The sequence below is a fragment of the Elephantulus edwardii genome, unplaced genomic scaffold (genome assembly GCF_000299155.1).
Source record: "Elephantulus edwardii isolate Elephantulus edwardi_28Jun2011 unplaced genomic scaffold, EleEdw1.0 scaffold00007, whole genome shotgun sequence".
Lineage (NCBI taxonomy): Eukaryota > Metazoa > Chordata > Mammalia > Macroscelidea > Macroscelididae > Elephantulus > Elephantulus edwardii.
In genome coordinates this window covers 16,480,251-16,503,959 of record NW_006399757.1, presented here as the reverse complement: position 1 = coordinate 16,503,959, position 23,709 = coordinate 16,480,251, and positions in this window count along the sequence as shown.

The following is a 23,709-nucleotide window of genomic DNA, read 5'->3' as shown; positions in this document are numbered from 1 at the left end:
ATATATATAATTTTATTTTACATTTATTTTTAGGGAAATTGTCTCAGTCTGCGTTCCCTAAAGGAACAAAACTAGTGAAACATATATATCACTTTACTTCAAGGAAATGGTTCACACAATTATGAGGAAATGACTCATGTGATTGTGGAGATTGGCAAATCCTAAACCCATGGGTCAAGTAATGGTTGAAGACCTCTGCTGGACTGATAAAACCAAAATCCGCAAGACAGGTGGTAGGCTGGAGTTCTCTGTAGGCACATGAGTTTGAGGTGACTGGCAAGTACAAAATGTGCAGGTTAGGTAGCAAATGAAATACTTACATAGGCTAAAATCCAACTCAAGAGAAAGGAAAAGTCTTGTCAAGACTTCCATTTTTATGTATATATGTGTATGTGTGTGTGTGTGTGTGTGTGTGTATATATATATATATATATATATATATATTTATGTATATACTGGAAAAAGATCATACCTCTCAAGTAAACTCCTCTTTCAATTGATTGGTTCATCATGTAAGATAACATCATAGTAGTGATTTTATTATGTTTTATTATGGAAGAGTACTCAGTCCAAATCTTCCAATACCAAGAATCATCGTCTACCCACATTGGCACATTATTGCAATATATTGCAGCAATTTATTTTCTTGACATTGGAGCAATATATTTTCTTGGCATTGAAGCAATGTATTTTCTAGGTTTGGATTATATAAGAAAAATATGTGCCAATCTCAGGTAGGAAAAAAGTCAAATTTTTAATTAATACTTTATCTAGATACAACCTCAAATTATCAAGAGAACCCACTAATTATTCATTAGTAGATCCAAGGTTGCATATAACCAAAAATACAACTCTTCTCATCTGTGTATTTTATTAAAATATAGTTCACCAATTGGGACTGTGATTTGCTCATTCTCTCCCCAAGGAGGAAATATAGATTCTGAACAGAATGCGAAAAACCATAAAGCACAAGTTACTCTGCCTTTACAGAAGCACTTAAGTCTTTGAATATATAGAGAATCAGTAGAAATTATTCTCTTACCATCCAATTCTTAAAATTTTTAATTTGTACTTTCCCCCACAGCCACATACATATACAGATATGCATATACATTAGCAGTTATGTACAAATATTACATGTATATACATAGGAAGCTCTGATAGCATAGTAGTTAAGAGTTGCAACACCAATCCAAAATCACTTGGGTTCAAATCCATTAGCATATTAAATAATCTCTCTTTTCTTCCCCATAATTATAGCTGGCTGTTGTAACTTGAGTCAGCTCTGGTGGCCTAGTAATGAGAAGATGCACTACCAGCCCAAAGATATGCAGTTCAAATCCACCAACTGATCTGTGGGAGAAAGATGGACAATTTATTCCAGTAAGATCTACAGCCTCTGAAAACTTGCTCTAGGATCAGCTATGAGTTGGCTGATGCCACAGCACATAAAATACATTTTCTCTTGAATTTTATTTTTAAATGGTCAAATATGAATGAATAAAACAAAAAAAAATAGGATTATAATCTCAAAGCACAGACCCAAATACAGTCTTCATGCAAAACACTCATTGCCATCAAGTGCCACTGGGCTGATATGCAAACATTTCTAATGTCTGCTCAATAAAATAAAGTAAAATATCACTCAGGCATACTTCTTGTTATTTAAACTATGCAGCTACTTTTTTCTAATTTCAAACTTCCAGTGCTATTATGTAGTGACATAATTGTGAGTCTTCTTTATCCAGTGCTTCACCCCATAGGATCTTATTCTTAGATAAGATAGTTTACAAAACCTACTCTATTTTCTTGCAGACAAATCCATCTGATACACAGTTAGTATCTTATTCCAGGAAAAGGAAAGGACATCAAGAGTTTCCATGGCAATTAGTTCTGGAACTAAATTAAGCAGGAAACTTCTTCAGAATGCAAAGTCATCTTGCAAAACAGAGTGGCTTGAAATATCCAGGAAATGTGTCACAGCAAAATGAAAGAGGAGATATGAGAACTTCCATAATATAAACTCTCTAACCTTAAAGTAAACAACTAAAAGCTTGTCTTTGTCCTATAAAAATAAACTCCTTCCCAAACAACTATCATTTCTAATCAAATCCTTTGTTCCAGTCAGTTTAGAGGTGGGTTTTGTGTGTGTGTGTGTGGGTGTGGTTTTTAGAGGGTTTGCTTTTTTCCCCCCATTTTTCCAAGCTCTTATCTCTTGTAATCAGCCTCATGTAAGAATACAAATCTAATCCAATTTCAGCTAAGAAAAACAACTGCTTTTATGGGATTGCTGCTAAATTTAGTTAATGAAATTAGGCAAATTTCATAATATATTCTCGTATCAGTTATATCAGAAAGGACAGTATTAAAGTCTTCTAATGTAGAAAAAAAAGATTAAGTGAAGCCGTTGGTGTAGAAAACAAAAGAGAGCTTTTAAATTAAGACTCTTCATAATAATTTAGATTACTGCTAAATTGAAAAATATCATTCTATTTCCTGAAGTAGGAATGGAATTGAATATTTTTTCATGTTTGGTAGATCACTGAAAATTTACCCTGATGCCACATTCTGTTATGAGAACAATATATATTTTCCCTTTTAAATACCATTAATCAGTTAATCCTTTCTTATTTCCAAATAAATGAACCTTAAATCTCTCTTTAAATATTTACAAAGTATGAGACTGGCACACATTATAAATCTGAATAAAAGTTTAAAGAATATGTTAACCAGGCTTGAGATTATCGGAAGGGAGAATGGAAAAAGTGATAAACAAATTATTAAGGAATAAAACTAGAAAATGTAGGGAAAAACAAAAGTTCAGTTCTCTTTCCTTATTAGTAGTTGCATCACTTTCTCTCCAAGATTCTTCTGTCACATTTGCATTTTAATATGAGAGACACAAAATATTATATGCTTTAATAAATAAGTCCTGTCAGATGGAAATGTTGCCTCATCTTTCTTAGATAATGCATTTCAGGTCTTGATTGACTACTTCAGAATATGAACAACTCCATCAACTCATCTCTGCACCATTTAACCTATCTGAGTCTTAGCCATAATTAGATTTGGGGAGAATTAGCTAGGAAATTATGCTAATGTTTTTCATTTTTTAGGAGAAAAAAAATGAGCATAATGTAGAGAGGTGATGGGTTTAGCAATGTAGTTAGAATAGGATGACGAGGTTGATGTGAGTACAATCAGGTTTTATCTCCCTTGTTACAAATAAATTCACTAGGATATAAATAATAAGTAATTTCCCTATAGGCAGAAAGCTAGTAAGAAAAAAATCTGAATTTTCACAATGTTTACCTAGTTTTAAGAAAAACTAGTCTGAAGGTATTGGTAGATTACTGTTTGTGAAAGTTGACATGCATTATCTAGATTCCTCACAACAGAAATGAACAGTTGTTACGGGCTGTTTGTGTTGCCTAAGATTCATATTGTCCCTATGATCTGACTATATATGTGAAAAAAATCATTGGAGAAGTTCAATATCAGCTGTGAAAACTAACCAACGTGCTGATTGTGGAACAGATCATCAACTACTTATACGCAAATTTAAACTAAAGCTAGAGAAAGTTAAATCAAATCCACAGCAACCAAAATTGGGCCTTGATTCTATCCCACCTAAATTTAAAAACCATTTCAGAAACAGATTTGAGGCCTTGAACACTAATGAACAAAGACCAGAAGAGCTAAGCAAGGATATGCAGAGTATTACCAATGAAGAATGCAAAAGTTCAGGACAGATGTTGGAAGAAACTCTAAATACTGCAGTATAGCACAAAGAAGTTGAAGCAAAAGGAAGAAAGCAGGAAGAAGCTGAACAGAAAATTTCAGAGGATAGCACAGCACGGAAAGACAAAGCAAAGTATTATAATGAAATGTGCAAGAAGCCGGAGTCAGAAAATCAAAAAGGCTGAACTCACTCAGCATTCCTTAAGCTTGAGGAACTAAAAAAATAAATTCAAGCCACGAGTTGTAATATTTAAGGACAATATGGGCGAATATTGAATGATTCAGGAAGCATTAAAAGAAGATAGAAGGAATATATAAACTCACTGTAGCAAAAAGAATTGACTGACACAGAAGCAGTTCAAGAAACAAAGGCAATGGTGATGAAGGAGGAAGTGCAGACTGCTCTGACAGAATTCGCAAAAAACAAGGCACCAGGAATTTACAGAGTATCAACTGACATATTCCAACAAACAGAACCTGGCCTGGATGTGACCACGAGATTGTGCCAAGAAATCTGGAGGACAACCACCCTGCGAACTGATGGAAAGAGATTTCTATTTATTTCAATTTTAAAAAAAGAAAAGAAAAAAGTGACTCTGCAGTACAGCCAGAAGACAGCACACCCAGGAGAAGGGCCTGAGAGCTGGAATTGGAGTAATGTCCCCACATGTGCCCATTCAGCAAGATATTCAGTTTGACCTCACCCAGAGTATTTCTGTGTGCATGCCAGGCACCTCCAGTGCCCGTTCCCAACACCAGTGCCTGTGCCCAGGCCCGGCACCTGTGCCCACACCTAGCCATGATGGCTGCCCCCACAATACATGCCTGGTGCCTGCCTCCACACTCTGTGCCTGCTGCATGCCTCCACACTCCACACTCACCACCTGCCTCCATGCTCCACAGCCTGTCTCTACACTCCACCCATCTCTACACTCTGTCCACCTTTAATCAGTAACTTCACATCAAGAACCTATCATCAGACATTAAAAACTCTATTATAGCAATGTCACAAAAGAAGCAGGTTACCATATACCCTACACAAGCCCAAAGCAAGATGTCACTCCCAAAAAGTGACACAGTGTCAATAAATTTCCTAAAGCCAGAAAGTCTAATGAAACTTTGGGACACAGAATGTAAAAGAACAATGATTAAATATTTTCAATGGATGAAAGACAAACTTGAATGACAGGACACTGCAGGCAAAAACCAAGAGAAGCTAAAAAAAAAACACAGTGCACATGAAACAAATGAGGCATTAGAGACTCTGGAAAAACAAACAAACAAACAAAAATCATAATCCAAAATATGAGGTCCAATGTTTAGACACTCTTAATATGATGGAGGGACACATGAACAGAGTTGAAGAGAAGGAACACAGAATCTGTGAAATAGAAGATAGAATTGTCACCACTGATCTGCTAGAGCAAAAAAGTAGAATCAAAAGGAAGAAAAGAAGAAAACCTAAGAATAATGTGGAACATCATTAAGAGAAATAGTATGCACATCACCAGAATCACAGCACAGGAAGAAGCAAGTAAAAACAACAAAAGAGTTGTAAAAGACTTATTAGAAGATAACTTCCCAAGTGTAATAAAGAATGAGAGAATATATATTTAAGAAGCTGAGAAAACACCATATACAGTACACCCTAAAATAAAAACACCAAGTCATAAGATAATCAATTTGCCAGAACCAATGATAGGAAGTGAATTCTGAGAGCAGTGAGGGAGAAACAAAGAATATAGGGAGAGCAGATAAGATTAAGTGCCGACTTCCCAGCAGAAACCATGTGAGCAAGAAGACAGTGCAGTGATATATATTGAGCACTCAAAAAGCACAATGGTCAACCAAGAATACTGTATCCAGTAAAATTGTCCATTGAATATGAAGGAGAGATCAACATATCCCCAGAAAAACAGAACATAAGGGAGTTTATAAAAGCAAGACCAGCATTGGAGGAAACACTGAGAAATGTCCTTCTTATAGAGGTGCAACAGAAAGCAGGATGGATCAAAGGAACAAGCAACAACACCAAAAAAGAACTCAACAAAATGAAAGCAATAAACCAGTTCTCAATAATCGCACTGAATGTGAATGGTTTAAACACACCACTGAAAAGAAAAAGAGTAGCAGATTGGATAAAAAAACCAAAATATATCAATGTGATGTCTACAAGAGACACAGCTGAAAAGTGAAGATAAAGAAAGACTAAAAATAAAAGGGGGAGGGGCAAAAATATGCCAATCAAATGGCAACCAAAAAGAAAAGCAGGAGTAGTGATATTAAATTCTGAGAAAATAAATTTTAATGCAAAAACCATCACAAAAGACAAGGAAGGTCATTACATAATGCTTAAAGGGTCAATAAAACATAAGGAAATAACAATAATAAATATTTATGCACCAAATGATAGCTTGGCAAAATATATAAAACGAACATTAACCAAATTGAAAAAGGAAATATACAACACTAATATAGTAGTTGGAGACTTCAATACACCACTCTCAAGAAAAGCTAGAACTACCAGAAAGAAATTCAACAAAGATGCTGAAGAATTAAATAACATTATAAATCAACTTGATTTCATAGATATTTATATGCTAATGCACTCAAAAAAGGCACAGTATACCTTCTTTTCCAATGTACATGGAATGTTCTACAGAATAGGTCACAGCTTGAGCCACAAGGCAAGAATCAATAAATTCAAAAACATAGAAATAATACAGAGCATCTTCTCAGACCACAATGCCACAAAATTAAAAATTAATGAAAAGAGGATAAATAAGAAAAAAAAATCATACATTTGGAAGTTGAACAAGACTTTCCCTGAACATGAGTGGGTACTAGGAGAAATAAAAAAATGAAATTAAAAAGTTTCTTGAAACAAATTACAATGAAAACACAACTTGCCAAAAACCTCTGGCAAACAGCCAAAGCCGTAATCAGAGGTCAATTTATAGCAATAAGCAAACATATCAAAAGGCAGGGGGAAAATGACCATTTACTCTCTAACCCAATATCTGCAACAAATTGAAAAGGAACAGCAAGAAAACTCAACACCCACTAAAAAAAGTGAAATTATAAAAATTACGGCAGAAATAAATAGAAAACAGAAAACAATTAAACCATCAACAAAACTAGAAGGCGGTTCTTTGAAAAAGTCAAGAAAATGACAAACCACTAGAAAAACTAAAAAAAAAAGAAAAGAAGGAAAAGATGCAAATAATCCAAATAAAAGATGAAATGAGCAACATTACAACAGAACAGATTTTTTAAAAAGAGGCTAACAATGAAATATTAAGAAAATGGTATTCAAACAAATATGAAGACCTAGAGGAAATGGACAAATACTTAGAAATGCACAACCTACCTAAATGGACACCAACTGAAAATGAACAACTGAAAAGACCCATTACAACAGAAGAAATTGAAAAGTTAATAAAACAACTACCAACCCAAAAAAGTCCTGGACCAAATGGTTTTACAAGTGAATTTTATCAAACATTCAGAGAAGAACTGTCACCAATTCTACATAAACTATTTCAGAAAATATAAAAAGATGGAATTCTTTCAGACTCATTCTATGAAACAAACATATCCTTGATACCAAAGCCAGGTAAAGACACCACCAAAATAGAATACCGTAGGCTGATATCACTCGTGAACATAGATGCAAAAGTCCTGAATAAAATCCTGGTCAACAGAATGCAATGACATATCAAAAATATAATTCATCATGACTAAGTGGGATTCATAACAGGTATACAAGAATGGTTCAACATAAGAAAAACAATCAGTGTAATTCATCTCATCAACAAAGCAAAGAAAAAGAACCACATGATCCTATTAATTGATGCAGAAAAGATCTTTGACAAAATCCTACACTCTTTCCTCATTAAAACACTCAACAAAATAGGATTTGAGGGGAACTTCTTCAACATAGTAAAACGTATTTATGAAAACCTGAGAGACAACATTGTTCTCAGTGGAGCGAGATTAAAGGCCTTTCTTTGAGAACATGTACTAGTCAAGGATGCCCACTAGCACCTCTCCTATTCAATATTGTATTGGAAGTCTTAGCGATAGCAATAAGGCAAGAAAGAGAAGGAAATAGTGATATCCAAATTGGCAAAGAGGAGGTAAAATGGTCTCTCTCTGCAGAAAATATCATAGTACACTTAGAAAATCCTAAAGCCTCAGCAAGTAAACTACTGGACATAGTTGACCAATTTAGAAAAGTGGCCGAATACAAGATCAACATACAAAATCTACTGGATTTCTCTACACTGACAAAGAGAATATAGAACTGTAGCTCAGAAAAACAATACACGTCACAATAGATAGCCACAAGACTAAATACTTGGAAGTAAATCCATTCAGAAACACAAAGAATCTATTCAAAGAAAATTACAAAACTTTACTGTAAGAAACAAACAAACAAAAAAAGACCTGGAGAAATGTAAGGATATACCTTGCTCTTGGATAGGAAGATTCAATATTGTGAATATGACAATATCACCAAAGACAATTTAAATGTTCAACATAATTCCAAAACAAATAACAATTCCATTCTTCAACGAGATGGAAAAGGCAATCCCCAATTTCATTTGGAATGGAAAGAGGCCCCGAATAAGTAAAGCACTCTTTAAACAGAGAAACAAGGTTGGAGGTATATCACGCCCTGATTTCAAAACATACTACACTGCCGTCATGGTCAAGACAGCAGAGTACTGGTACAATGACAGACACAAAGATCAATGAAATAGAATTGAGAACCCAAAAATCAACCTATATACTGATGGACAACTGATTTTTTTTACAAGGAGATTAAATCAGTTAAGTGGGGAAACAACAGCCTTTTTAAAAAATGATTGTTGGCAAAATTGGAAAACTATCTGTAGGAAACTCAAGCAAGATCCATACCTCACACCATACACAAAAACCAACTCTAGGTGGATCAAGGACCTAGGACTAAAGTCAAGGACTATAAACTTCATTAGAGAAAAACATAGGACTCTAAAAACCCTAATATCCAACCTGAACAGTCTTCCAAGCATCCTGAAAAACCTACAACCAGGAGAGGATAAAATAAATGAATGGGACCATCTAAGAATCAAATCCCTTTGCACATCCAAAATCTTCTCCAACAGGGTAAAAAGGAAGTCACAGACCAGGAAAAAAATATTTGGTAATGACATGTCTGATAAAGAATTTATATCTAGAATTTATAGAATACCTGAGCACCACAAGATATAGGTAAACAACCCAATTGCAAAATGGGCACAGGAAATTAATTTAACCAAAAAAGACATTCAGATGGCAAACAAACATATGAAAAAGAGCTCAAAGTCCCTAGCTCTAAGAGAGATGCAAATCAAAACAACTATGAGATATCATCTCACCTCAGTAAAAATAGCAAAATTCAACAGAGCAGCAAACAACAAATGCTGGTGAAGTTGTGGAGAAACTGGAACCCTTATTCACTGTTGGTGGGAGTGTAAAATGGTGCAACCACGATGGAAGGCAATATGATGCTTTCTGAAAAAGTTGCAAATAGAAATACCGTTAGACTCAGAAATTCCACTATTGAGAATTTGCACTAAAGAAACCAGAACTGTCACCCAAGCAGATATATGCACACTCACGTTTATTGCAGCTTTGTTCACAATAGCAGAGTTGGAAACAACCCACGTGCTCATCAACAAATGAATAGCTAAATAAACTGTGGAATATTCACACAATTGAATACTACACTGCCTTGAAAAACAAGAAAATAATGAAATATTATACAAAATGGGTGACTCTGGAGGACATTATACTGAGCGAAATATCTCAGTCACAAAAGGACAAATACTGTATAGTGCCACTGTTGTAAAATGGGACTGACATTGGGGTTGGGGGGAACTTAAGAAAAGAGGGGATAAATAAAGTACACTACATTGTAAAAGATGAGGGAGAGAATTATTTAAAAGGAATATTTGATTAGGTATTATTTCCATGACAAGCGTCCAGAACAAAGGCTGCATATCAAACTGGGGGGGAGAGGTTGGTATCTATGTTTCATTGACAAAGGCAAAGGGAAGAAAGTGTGCCACAATGTATGAATGGAAATCCAAAGTCTGTAAACTTTCAATAATTTAAAAACATTAAATTAAAAAAATTTTTAAAAGGTGACTCAACAGAGTATGGAAATTGTAGAACAATATCACTAATATGGCACACAAGCTAAATCCTGCTGAAGATTATCCAAAAATGACTAAACAGCATATCTATATATACAGAAATACAGGCTGGGTTTAGAAGAGATCATGGCATAACAGACATTATCTTCAAAGTTAGATGGATCTTGGCAGAAAACAAAGAGTGCCAGAGGAATCTCTACCTATGTTACATTGACAAGGGCATTTGGCTGTGTGGATCACAACAAAATGTGGCTAATCTTGGGGGAAATAGGAATTCCAGAACACTTGTTTGTTCTCATGCAAAACCTATACTTGGATCAGGAAGAAGTCCTCAAAACAAAGCAAGAAAACACTGCGTGGTTCAAAATCAGGAAAGAAGTATGTCAGAGACGTGTCTTGTCTTTCTACCTTTGCAATCTATATGTGGAACAGATCATTCAGGAGTCTAGGCTTTATAAGGAGAAATTTGGCATCAGGATTCAAGAAAGATTTGTCAACAATCTACATTATGCAAGTGATACAACCTTGCTTGCTGAAACTGAGGAAGATTGAAGGGCTTGCTGCAGAAAGTCAAGGACTGTATTCTTCATTATGGATTGAAACTCAACATCAAGAAGACAAAGATTCGCACCACTAAGCCAATTGGCAGCACCGCGACACATGGAGAACAGATTGAGGTTAACAATTACAGCTTGGTTGGTTCCACAGTCAACATTCTTAGCACCAGCAGTTGGGAAATCAAAAGACATATTGCACTAGGAAAAATCTGCTGTTAGAGACTTTTGCAGAGTACTGAGAGGCAAAAATGTCAGTTTGGAGACTAAGACGCACCTGATTCAGGCCGTTGTCTTCGCAAATACTTGCAATGCATCTGGAGACTGGACGATGACTAAGAATGACAAAAGGAAAATTAATGCCTTTAAGTTGTGGTGCTGGAAAAGAGTCTTGAACATCCCATGGACTGTTGAGAGAAGAATAAGTTCTATCCCAGAGAGGTTGAAACCAAGTTTTCCCTTGCAGGCTAGGATTCTGAAGTTCCATCTCACATACTTTGAGCATGTGGCTAGAAGGGAGGACATCATGTTCAGAAGGACACAGGAGAGGAAGACCCCAGATGAGATGGATTGACACAGTACCTGGGATAATAGGAGTAGGTGTGTCTCTGATAGCAAAAAGAAAAAAAAATATTAAAAAAAAAAGAGTAGGTGTGTTAGAGTCAGGAAGATTAGCTCAGGAAAGAACAGGCTTCAGAACTATTGTACATAGGATTACTATGGGTTACAGGCGACTTAATTGCACATAATAACAACAACAAATGAAAAACAGATCTGAATCTTGCCCTATTCTCATGATCCCTGTCATGCGCAAGCCCCTTATTGCAGTCACTGTGTCAATACATCTTGTTGAGGGTCTCCCTCTCTTTCCCACTCTTTAATTGACTCCTACCTTTCCCCAAGGGTATGGCGCTCCTGACAAAAGGTACAAAGTATGCGAGCTGGAGTCTCACTATTCTTGCCTCTATGGAGTACCTTGGTTACACTTCTTCCAAGATAGATTTGCTTTTCTTTTAGTGGCCCAGGATCTGCTCTTTGCCAACACCATAATTCAAAGGCATCAATTCTTTTTCTGTTTTTCTTCATTCATTACTTAACTTTCATATGTATAGAATCAAATAGAAATATTATTGCTTGGATTAGGTACACCCTAGTCTTTAAAATGTTATACTCATTCTTTAGCACTTTAAAGAGCTCCTTGAGCTCTTTCCTAATATAGCAAATCCTCTGCCCTCTTGACAGCCTCTATATGGCAATTTATTGTAGATCCAAGCAAAATTAAATAAGTTATGATTTCAATATTTTCTCCATCTGTCCTTATGTTGCTTGTGGTGGTCCTGTGGTGAGGATTCTTGTCTTCTTGATGTTGAGACATAATCCACATTGAAGGCTGTGTGTTTTTCTTTTTCAGTTAATACTCCAAAACTTCTTCACTTACAGTAAGCAAGGTTGGTTCAGTAGCACATGAGTGGTTCAGTGGTAGAATTCTTTCCTGCCATGCTGGAGGCCTGGGTTCTATCCCTGTTGTCCTGTAGTCCAGTCTGAATAGTAAGTATTTTTCTTCTTTTGTAATAGAATCAGTTGACCCAGAAATTATTCAACCATGATGAGTTTTGGATGGTTGTTATGCAGTAGAATTAAGGTTGAAATTAATGTCACCAAATTTTTAAAGAAAAAATGTTTACATTTTTATCATTAATAAGTTGAAACTATTGATCTCTTTCACCAGAGTAAAGTGAAGAAAATCAAAGATGCATGGAAACAACTTTTCCAAAGAACTAAAATGAATCCTAATCTCTACTGTCCTGAGACAAAAACCTAGTTAACATGGCCAACTGCTCAGAAAGAAAATAAGAGGAAGTCCTGGATAAAGTAGATGAGAAATATAGAATAAAATTCAAATTTTTAAAACTGTCAGGCTTACTGGTCTTATGTGGATTGATGAAATCCCCAAGTTTATGGCCCCAATCACCCTTTAACATTTTAGGTTACCTCTGTGTCTCAACTTTCAGTCAAACAATAGGCCTATAAAGTAAATAATAACTCTAGGTAGGTAAAACTTGAAGAGACAAGCTATTATAATGAAATATATATACTTGTAGTTTGGAAGTAGGAGTGGCATCCACTTCCTAAATAGAATGCCTCTGGAAACCCTATGAACTTTAATAAATGTCAATAGATGTAGAGGGGCTTCAAGCCTTTTGTTCATAGGGTAGCTATGAATCATGCTCGACTCGAAGGCAATCAGCACAAAAAAAAAAAAACCCAAAACAGTGTATACTTGTAATTAGGTAACCAAAAGAATAAAAATATGCTCAGCATTTCTCAAGCTGAAAGAAGTGAAGAAAAAACTGAGGCCTCAACTGCACTATTGCTCAATTTCACTCAACTTACACTATTGAAAAATTTTATAAGAGAAATGATGAACAATGGGAGAAGAATCAAAAGGAGGTAGAAGGAATCCAAGGCCACTGTACCAAACAGAATTGGTCAACCACTTCAGAAGGCAATATGGTCAAGAACTGATTGAAACAAAGAAACAATCTAAGCTACAAAAAATAGAATTGTTGTCAAATAAGTTTTTAAAGATTTATAAAATGTTGTCTAAAATGTTCCAGAAAACAGATGCCACACTGGGTTGTTCATTCATCTATACGAAAAATTCAGAAGAAAACTTAGTCAATGAACTGGAAAGAGGTCCATATTAATGCAGATTCTAAAGAAAAGTGATACAACAGAGTTTGGAAAGTAAAAAGTTGTACTATTAATATCACAAGTAGGTGATATTTTGCTGAAGCTAATTCCAAAATGCTTGCAGCAAATTTTTTTCAGAGAACTGCCAGTAATTCAAGTTGGATCCAGACAAGACCACTGAATGAGGAGTGTCATTGCCAAAATCAATTGGATCCTAACTAAAGTCAGAGAATTTCAGAAAGATGTTTTGTTGCATATGAAAAGACAATAACCTAAGGATCATAACAAATTGTGGATACCTTTTCAAGGAATGGCATTAAAGAGTACTTCAGCGTGCTCGTTCAAGACCATGTACAGATACCAAGAGGCAGTCATTCCAACAGATAAATAGATACTGCATGGTTTAGAATCAGAAAAAGTGTCTTATCAGAGTTACATTATTTCACTGTTTATTCAGTGTGTATGCTAAACCCATAATCCAAGAAGCTGACCCCTATGGAAATAAACACAGAATTCGAATTGGAGAACTCCTTAATAGCCAATGATATATAAAGACATAGCTTTATCTGCTGGAAGTGAAATTATATTAAGCACATACTGATCAACAAGTAAAGACTTTTCTACCTTCAGTATGGATTATAACCCAAAATAAATAAAACAATAATCGTCACTATTGTACCAATTAAATCAATACTATTGTACCAATTAAAACAAGCTTGGAAGCAGGAGTGGCATCCACTTCTGAAAGGCTTGCCTCTGGAAACTCTATGAACAGTGCTCAGGTCTTTCACTCATAGGGTCGCTATGGGTCATCTACAACTCGACGGCACCTAACAACAACAACATTGTACCAATAAGCAACATCATAATAAATAGAAAAATATTGGTATTTCCGAGAATTGAACTTTCAGTCAATATCCATGAATACAGCACTCAAGGAATCAAAACATGTTACATTTTAAAATAGTTCTTTAGTGTTAAAAGCAGCAGTGACAGTTTGAGGACTCAAGGACAACTGGCTCAAAGCCATGGTATTTTTCAATTCCCTCATATCTATATTCATTGTAGTAGAGTCAGAACTGACTCATAGCTGACCCTCCAGTAAGTTTGCAGGGGGAGTAAACCACATACAAGGAGATTGTTCATCTTGTGGTATAGGGGATAGAGAATTGCAGTGCTAAGTCAAAAAACAAGCAGTTTGAATCCACCAGCAGCTTCTCAGGAAAAAAGATAAACATTCTCCTCCTGTTCGTTTCACAGTCTCTGAAAACCTCTTGGAGGGATCAGCTATAAATCGGTTCCAACTCAATGGCAATGAGCTGAGTTAAGAGTTGTGATATATGTATGCATGTTTTGCAGTGAATAATAAATACCAAATAAATCTTGTAATTATGGTGTTGACAGAGCATAGTAAGTATACTATGGACTGTCAGAAGAATAAGCAAATCTGTCCTGGAAGAAGTACATCCAGAATGCTCTTTGGCAATAAGATGCTAAGACTTTTACTACCTATTTTGGACATTCATTTTGGTCTTCACAATTACTTGTTATGCATCAGAGAGCTGGACAATGACCAAGGGTAATAGAAGGATTGATGCCTTTGAGTTGTGGTGCTGGAGAAGAGTATTGAACATACCATGAACTGCCAAGAAAACTAACAAGTCTGTCCTGTTGGAGAGTGAAACCAAGCTGCTCTTTGGAGGTAAGGATTTTGAGACTTCATCTCATATATTTGGGTATGGAGCCACACGTGGCCAGTCTTTGAAGAAGGATATCATGCTTAGAAAGGTTGAGGGACAGCTCAGGAGAGGAAGACCCTGGATGAGAGGAATTGGCACAATAACAGGTAATAAGGGTAGGTGTGTCAGAGACAGTGAGTTTGTCTCAAGATAGAGCAGAGTTCAGAGCTATTGTGCATAGGGTCGCTATGGTATAGGGTTGACGTGATGGTATATAACAACAACAACAACAATCCCTGGAGAATGATGTAACGCTTGGTAAAGTAAAAAAAAAAGAAAAGTCAGAAAAAGGAGGAAGATCTTGAACAAGATGCATTGATATAGTGGTTACAACAATGGACTCAAACACAGAAATGTCTGTGAAGATGACACATGACCATGAAGTGTTGGTTCTGCTGTATGTACTTGTCACTCTGAGCCAGAAGTAATTGCAGATACTGTCTAGACAGCCATTAGTTCCTGACATTTTTAGAGTACTTTAAAGTTTCAACACAAATTTTTTTGTTTATTTTTTAAAATATCTCATTTTATCTAAATATCTCAATGAGGTAAGAAACATTATCTGTGTTTTACAAACAAGAAACTGAGGTCCACACAATTTATAAATCTTGTCAGCCTCTCACAGATTAAAAAAAGAGCTAGACTGAATTTTCAGTCTTGATCTACCCTTAAGTTAGTTTTCTTTCTTCTTTAAAAATATTTGATAAACAGAATGCCCAGCATACGCTAGATCATATAAACAGACTAGCTTTAGCCTCCATATAAGGCTAACACTTTTATTTTAGACAACAGGAAAACCACATAGAAACCATTGCTTATAGTCTACAACCCACTGTATCCTAATAATATTATTGTAATCAATCTGGTACAAAACCTTAAAGAAAAACACAAAATCATTTTTTGCTATAAAGGTTAACATACATACCAAATCACCTATAAATTAAAATTTATTTTCAGTTTAGTTAAAAATAACACACAAAACTAACTGAAAACCCTAACATATCCCTTTTCATATCGGTAAAATAGAAGTAAATATAGTATCAATCTGTGTGTATAAACCTAAATGAAGCTGGTGGGAATTTTTAATTTTTTTAAAAATAAACTTCATTTTGTGCTGGTTTATATTCAAAGTTCATATACATTGTTTTTCACACCGGATATTTCCCATTTCCTTCACCCATCCCTCCCTCCACCCATTACATTGTGTGACCCTGTGGTTAACACACATACCCCACCCCCCTAATCCTTACCACTCTGCTCCCACACTCCCCCCATTGGATCCTCACACATTCTGCAATAATGGTCTAATACAGTATCTGTCCCCATGGGACTGAGCCAGTTCACCCAGCACAATGCCCTCCGGTCAGTCCCTCCCAAGTCAAGTAGTGATTCACAAAATCATTGTTCCTTGGTGCCACTCAGCACTCTATTGTGTGAATATACCACAATTTCTCAATCCATTCAATTGTGGTTGGACATCCGGGTGGCCTCCATGTTCTTGTAATGGTGAATAATGCTGCTATGAACATTGGTGTGCAAGTCTCCATTTGTGCCTCAGTCCTCATTCTCTTGGGTTATATTCCAAGCAATGGGCCATATGGAATTTCTATGTTCAGCTTTCTGAGGAAATGCCAGTGCCTTTCAGAGTGGTTGTACTATTTTACAATCCCACCAATAATGTGTAAGAGTTCCTATCTGGCCACATCGTCTCCAACATTTATTACTTGCTGTCCTGTTAAACTTTGCTACTGCTAACTGCAGTGATTCATTGTGGTTTTGATTTGCATCTCTCGTATCGCCAGTGATTTTTGAGGGAATGCATTCATTTGTTTGTATATGGAGACCTTTTCTTAGTTAAAGCCTTTTTCTTAATTTCTCTGAGAAATTACCCTTTAAAAATTGACCCCAAAACAATTATGGAAGATGTCTATCATGTGTAATGTAATGCAATATTTATTGGGGCATCATTAATAAGAACAAAATATTTAATACAATATAAATATGCAAAATGTTTAAGTTGGTTAAATGAATAAAATGAAAGAGTATATGGTCATTAAGAATCATATCGTCAAAGTTATTATTTACCTGAGAAATACTAAATTACTATAAAATATACAGTCTGATTTGAACCTCATAAAACACATGAATGTAGATGTGTCATAGCAGAAGCTAAAAGAAAACATCAAAAATGTTTATCTTTGAGCAATAGGATTATGAGTATTTTGCTGTTTGAAAAATAAATCCATACTACCTTTTAAGTTTAAAAGTGAATTTTTAAAAATATCATTAGCGAACAGATTAATTCGCTGTAGAGAATTACAGAAAACGTAAGACATAGAAATAGTATCAAACTATGGCATAGTAGGAAAAACCCAGCAATATTAACGTGTGGGAAATGTACTGAAAAGCAATTTGATGCTTCTTTGAAAAGAAATAGAAATAGCATTTGATCCAGCAATCTTCCTACTAGGTAGGTATGCATCCTAAGGAAAGAAGAGCTGTGACACAAACGGATACACCTACTTCCATGTTCATTGCAGCATTATTCAGAACAGCAATGAGATGGAAATAATCCAGATGTCCATCAACATAAGAATGCTTAAAGAAATATAGTACATTCACACAATGGTGTCCTGTTCAACGCTAATAAACAATAAAGAATTTTAGAGACACTGTATAATCTACAGAACACTATCTCAAGTAAAGCAAGTCAGCCATGAAAGGACAAAAATTGTCTAAGGCCACTATAATTAAAAATGAAAGAGAGGTTTACACTCACAATCACCCTTGGATGTTTACTAGGGACAGGAAGAACAGAGAGAAGCAAAAATTAGTAAATATATAATAATCACATATTAATATGGGTGAAAGAAAAGAAAATAATGTAGCAAGGAGATGGTCAGTATGGTATCATTAAAGAAAAAGAAGACTCAGAGGAGGACATACATATACAAAATACAATCAACCGCCAATATAGGCAAACAAGCAAGATGAATAGATATTAATGCAAGTGAGGGTAACAAAATTATACTTATGTTGTATGTATTGTGCTTAATATTATGAAGTGAAATATGCATGAAACATCAATTTATTGTGTAGCTTTGTCACTCAAATGCATTTTTAAAAATGGAAAAAAGAAATTAAACGTAAAAATGAGTAAAAGAAAGCATATGTCAATGGGAAGGGTACATAAAAGCTTCAATTAGGTTTTTAATAGCCAAAGTCCCAAACCATTAATTTACTGAACTTCAAGCTATTTGGTTGGGATTGGAAGGTTGCCACAATGTAAACTTCCAGTTTAGTGCTGTTTCCATTGAAAACAAGAGAAAAGAGAAGTGGCTCACATAGTCCCTCTTCCCAAGGGTAGTCATGGGACTGCAGGGGCCAAGGAAAGGGAGCCAAGGAAGACTGCTGATTTCTCCTGAGAAAGAGACTCAATGTCAGCAGGGTTTTTTTCTGTAGTTTCACTTTTTAAACAAACCTCTCTTTCTCTCGCTCTCTTCCTGTCCTCTTTGGGACTCTATATATTGATGAGAACATCTACAGCCCTGCTATAAAATCTTACGTGTTGTCAAAAGTAGAAATTGCTTTTCACAAAAGCAACTTACCTCAGATTTCATGAAATGCATAGGTCATCTTATTAAAAATACAGGCAAAGGTATTACCGGTTCATGGTAGAATTCTCACCTTTTATGCTGGAAATCCCAGTTCAACTTTCACCATTTGTTTGTCAAAAAGGCTTTCATGTTGCTACAATGCTGAACAGGTTTCAGTGGAACTGTCAGACTAGAAATAAAGGCCTGGCAGACAACTCCTGAAAATCAACCAAAGAAATCTCTTTGTATCACAACAGCCCAATTCTATTGTGCCTCGGCTTGAGTCCAGGATTGACTCCACAACTGAATAACTGAATAATAACTCCACAACAAGCTAACAAGAACTGCAATATTTACTATTGAAGGTGGACAAGAACAAAAGACTGGAGATTTGGGCAGAGTGCAAGTACTTACAGAGTCCTAGAAGTTCAGAGATGGTATCAGACTCTCCAGACTTCTACCTTAACATAATCAATTTCTAACCTTATGATGGAAACACCACGGAAGCCTCATTAATTGGAAAACTTGAGATCTTTGGAAGTCCCGAGAGTGAGCCCGAGTTGGCCTAAGTGCAAAGATGGAAGCTGAGTTCTTCCCTCTTTTCTTTATCAGAGAAGTAGGGAAGCCAGCCATCTTCCTCTATTATTTTAATAGAGTTGTTTTCTGCACAAGTCACAGCTAAAGATGAAAGCAGTGTCAGGATCACTTCTATAATGATTTTTATATCGTACGGAAAGCTGAAAATGCATTTCCTGTTAACACTGTCCAGTGGGTATTTGAGAGATGGAGAAGTGTCAGCAATTTCATTTTACATGGATCTACAATCAACACTCATAATAACTGCAGCCAGGAAGTAAGTTGTATTGCTTTGAGAAAACCTGTTATCAAGGACCTTTCCAAAGTGCTAAAGAGCAAGGATATCAGTTTAAAGACTAAGATGTGCCTGATCCAAGTCATGGTATTTTTAATTGTTCCTTATGCATTTGAAAGTTGAACAACAAATTAAAAAAAATTTAAAAATAAATTTAAAAAAAAAACACAAAGAACTGATGCCTTTGGATTGTGGATATTGATGAAGAGCAATGACTATCTCATGGACTGCCAACCAAAGAAGGAAATCTGTCTTAAAGGAAGCACAACTAGAGTTTTCCTTAGAGGCAAGGATGGTAAGAATTCATCTCACAGATTTTGGGGCATATTGTTAGGAGAGGCCAGTTCTTGGAAAAAGATATCATTCTGGGAAAGAGGAGACATTCAACAAGATGGATTGGCACAGTGACCGTAACAATGGGTTTGAGAAAGGCAGAGATCGTGAGCCGAAGCAGGAAAGGGCGAGGTTCTGTTGTTCACATGGCCACAATGAGCTTTGGGGATTCAAATGCACTTAACAACCCAGAGCAGGATTCTATAGTACTTTGAAAAAGAAATGTCTCTAGATTTTGGTTGATTAAGACTTTCCTTCAGTCATATTTCCTTTTGGAGACATGGAAGCCCTCAACATAATACTCTATTTACAATATAAATTTAATTATCCTTATTAGTTATTCTGCTTTTCTTGACAAATTAACATTTGATAGGCTTGATAATTCTATTTAGAGACTTTGTTAGGGGGAAAACAGCCCTGTACAAATGAACAAGTTCCCTAAGCTTACCTCAGTCATAATTATTTGATATAAGGTACAGATTGCTTTGGTATTTCGGTAAATGGGATTAAGGTTTGTGGGGATCACTCATTAACAAAATTGCTAAGAGCAAATGAGTTGACTCTAAGGCCCTTACAAAATAACAAGTGGTCAGGAAACATCCACCCTGACTGACCAAAAAGTTCCTTTTGGGCTTTATTTGCAGGCTTCAGCTGCTCAAGGACTGTGTATTCTGATGCAGAAAAATGGAACTGGTTTTATTATCTCAAACTACATCTATTTCTAAGCAGAGCTGAAACAGAAAGAACTAGAATGCCATTTCCTGTCTCCCTGGCTTAACTCAAAAACTTTGGCAATGACCACAAAATAGATGGTGTAGATAATAAAGCCCTAACTAGTGTGGGCCAGTGGATCCTGTTTCATTTTGAAACAGCAAAATACTACTAATCCAATTAAGAAAGTTCAGCTTCCCAGGTCACTGAAGGAAAATATCTCTCAAGAGAGATTTGAGCATGATACAGTTAAGGCATGGTTTGTGATGATAAAATGTCTGTAGGCCTCCAAGATAGGGGAAAAAAATGAACCAAACTCAACAAAAATCCCTCTCTCTACATATATATGCTTGCATGTGTTTGTAAAAGATTGGCCAGAACATTGGCTTTTTACGATCTGTTGACCAAGCAGGAGCATTTCTGCCCAGGTGTCATTTCCAGGACTTTTCAGCCTGGAATGTCACTATTTTCTTTGCTTACTGACTGTCTATACTCAATCATCTACTTCCTTGTTATCCTCTAAAAGAGACATAAAAGCGAAATATCCAATTTCTCATTCTCTCTTTTGGCTAGGGTTGTTGGAAATGCTGCTGTCAGTTGAGTACAACTCGTAGTGATCCTATGAACAAAAGATCTGAACCCTGTTTTGTTCTGTGCCATCCTCACATTTCCTGACACACAAAGCTCATTGCAGCAGTCACTGAGTTAATCCACCTGGTCAAGAGTCTTTTTTCCCTTTACGGCCTCTCCACGCTTGCCAGAACCATATCCTTCTCCAAGGAATAGGCTCTCCTAGAAGCATGGCCAAAGTATGTGAGGTGAAGCCTTATTATTCTTACCACCAAAGAGCACTCCAGCTGCACCCTCTCCAAGACATATTTGGTTGTTCTTTTGGCTGTTCATGGGATGTTCAGTGCTCTACTTCCACACCACAACTCAAAGTAATTCTTCTGTCATTCTTATTCATTGCCCAGCTCTTAGATGCAAAGCAAGTGATCAGAGGACTGTGGCCTGAATCAGACCCACCTTAGTCCTCAAAATGACATCATTACTTTTCAATAATTTGAAAAGGTCCCCAACTGCAGATTTTCCTAGCACAATGTTGTTGTTGTTGTTGTTATGTGCCGTCAAGTTGTCTGAGACTCATAGCGATCCTATGTATACCCGTTTTGAACCCTGCTCTATCCTGAGCCAACCTCACCATATCTGACATATTACCCCATTATCCCAGTATCTACCCCCATTACCCCATTCACTGGATCAATTCATCTCATTGAGGGTCTTCCCCTCCTGTGTTGTCCCTCCACACTCCCAAGTATAAAGTCCCTCTCCAAGGGCTGATCCCTCCTTGCAACATGCCCGAAGTATGTTAGACAAAACTTCAGAATACTTACCTCCAAGGAGCAGCATGGTCTCAGCGTCTCCAGGATGAACCCATTTTTTCTCTAAACAGTCCACGATATATTCAATACTCTAACACCACGGCTCAAAGGCATCAATACTCCTTCTATCATCCCTAGTCATTGTCCAGCTTCCTGATGCATAGCACGTAATTACAAAAACCATGACCTGTATCAGGTGCACCTTAATCTCCAGATTTTCCCAATGCAATTTGTCTCTTTATTTCCTGGCTGCTGGTACTAAGAGTGTTGATTGTGGAGCCAGGCAAACTAAAGCTGTTAACAATCTAAATCTCTTCACCATCCATCATGATGCTGCTAATTGGCCCAGTGGTGAGAATCTTTGTTTTCTTGATGTTGAGCTTCAGTCCATATTGAAGACTGCCCTCCTTGACCTTCTGCAGCAAGCGCTTCAGGTCCTCCTTAGTTTCAACAAGTAAGATTGTGTTGTGTGTCCCCTTATTTCCTGACTGCTAGTACCAAGGGTATTTATTGTCAATCCAAGTAACCCCTGTTAAAGTGCTGAGATGTTCAACAGAAGCAGCAATTTATGAGCAAGATCCCACTTTCTGAATGAAAGGACTTTCCACACACACCTCTTGCCTTGGCAGCCATCTTGCAAATCCTAGCTAATAGGCCCAAATCTTCAAGACTGTAGTGTGAAAGAGTGAAGAAACCTGAATCACTAATAGTTAAATGAGTTACTGCTACATCTTCAGTTGTTCTACCATCCCAAGGATTTCTATGTACCACTGGCCCTATTTTAAGTGTCCCTAAAATATCATGCAGAACTTGTGAATATGCTACTTTACTTGACAAATGGAATTTTGCAGATGTGCTTGAATTAAGGATTCTGTGATGGGGAGATTATCCAGGAGAGCCCAATACAATCAAGCATTCTTAAAAAGGATATTAAAGAGATTAGCTAAAGAAAAAGGACAGAAGGGGCGGGGAGGAAAAAGAAAGAGCAAAAGAAAGAGAGAAAAGAATGGAAGCAAAATTCAGAAAGAAAAGATGTTAAATTGCTGGTTTTCAAAGAAAAAGAAGGGTTGTAAGCCAAAGACTGTAGCCTTCCTCTAGAAACTAAACAGGCAACTCCCCTCAAGATTTTGGAAGAAGCCCAGCCTCCTGGCACCCTGGTTTCAACCTAGAAACTACTGTGGGTATCTGCTTTCCAGAAAGGTAAGACAATAAATTTGTATCACTTTAAGCTACTCTGTGTGTGATAATTTGTTAACACCAACAGGCAACTAATACATTATGTGAGGCTCTTTGTTTAACTTACAATTAATCAGATTCTCTGTTACAAACATTGCTAATTTACACAACAGTCTATTTTGCTGTGGAAAGGATTCTTGACTGGAAGACAGAAGACTGTTTCTGGTTTAACTATGCCTCTATCTGATTTTATGAACTTCAACTACATCAGTTTTCTCATCCATATTTGGTCTTCATAATATGACATATTTTTTAAACTCTGTAAAGATTTGTACATGTACATGTATGGGCCTTCTCCTTTTCCTTTAGAAAAGGAGTTTGGAATCCAGGAAAAGTAAATGATTATGTCAAAATACTTAACATACGTACCACCAATCTCCATTCTGTATCCATGTGGACATATGTGGTCAATCTTTTTGCTAACATAACTGTAGTCCAGCTGTACTTAAGAAATGCTTCAGGTATTTCTACTACCATTTTGTAGGTATTAATATTAACACAAGAGTATAATCTATTTATAATCGCAAAATTATGAATCATTCACATGCTGAGACTAATATTATATTAATAATTTCTTTCATATCCACTATTCGGTAAATCAATGCTGGATTTAAGAAATGTGTCTAGTCAAGGATTATTAGTTGTTGTTGTTGTTGTTGTTGTTGTTGTT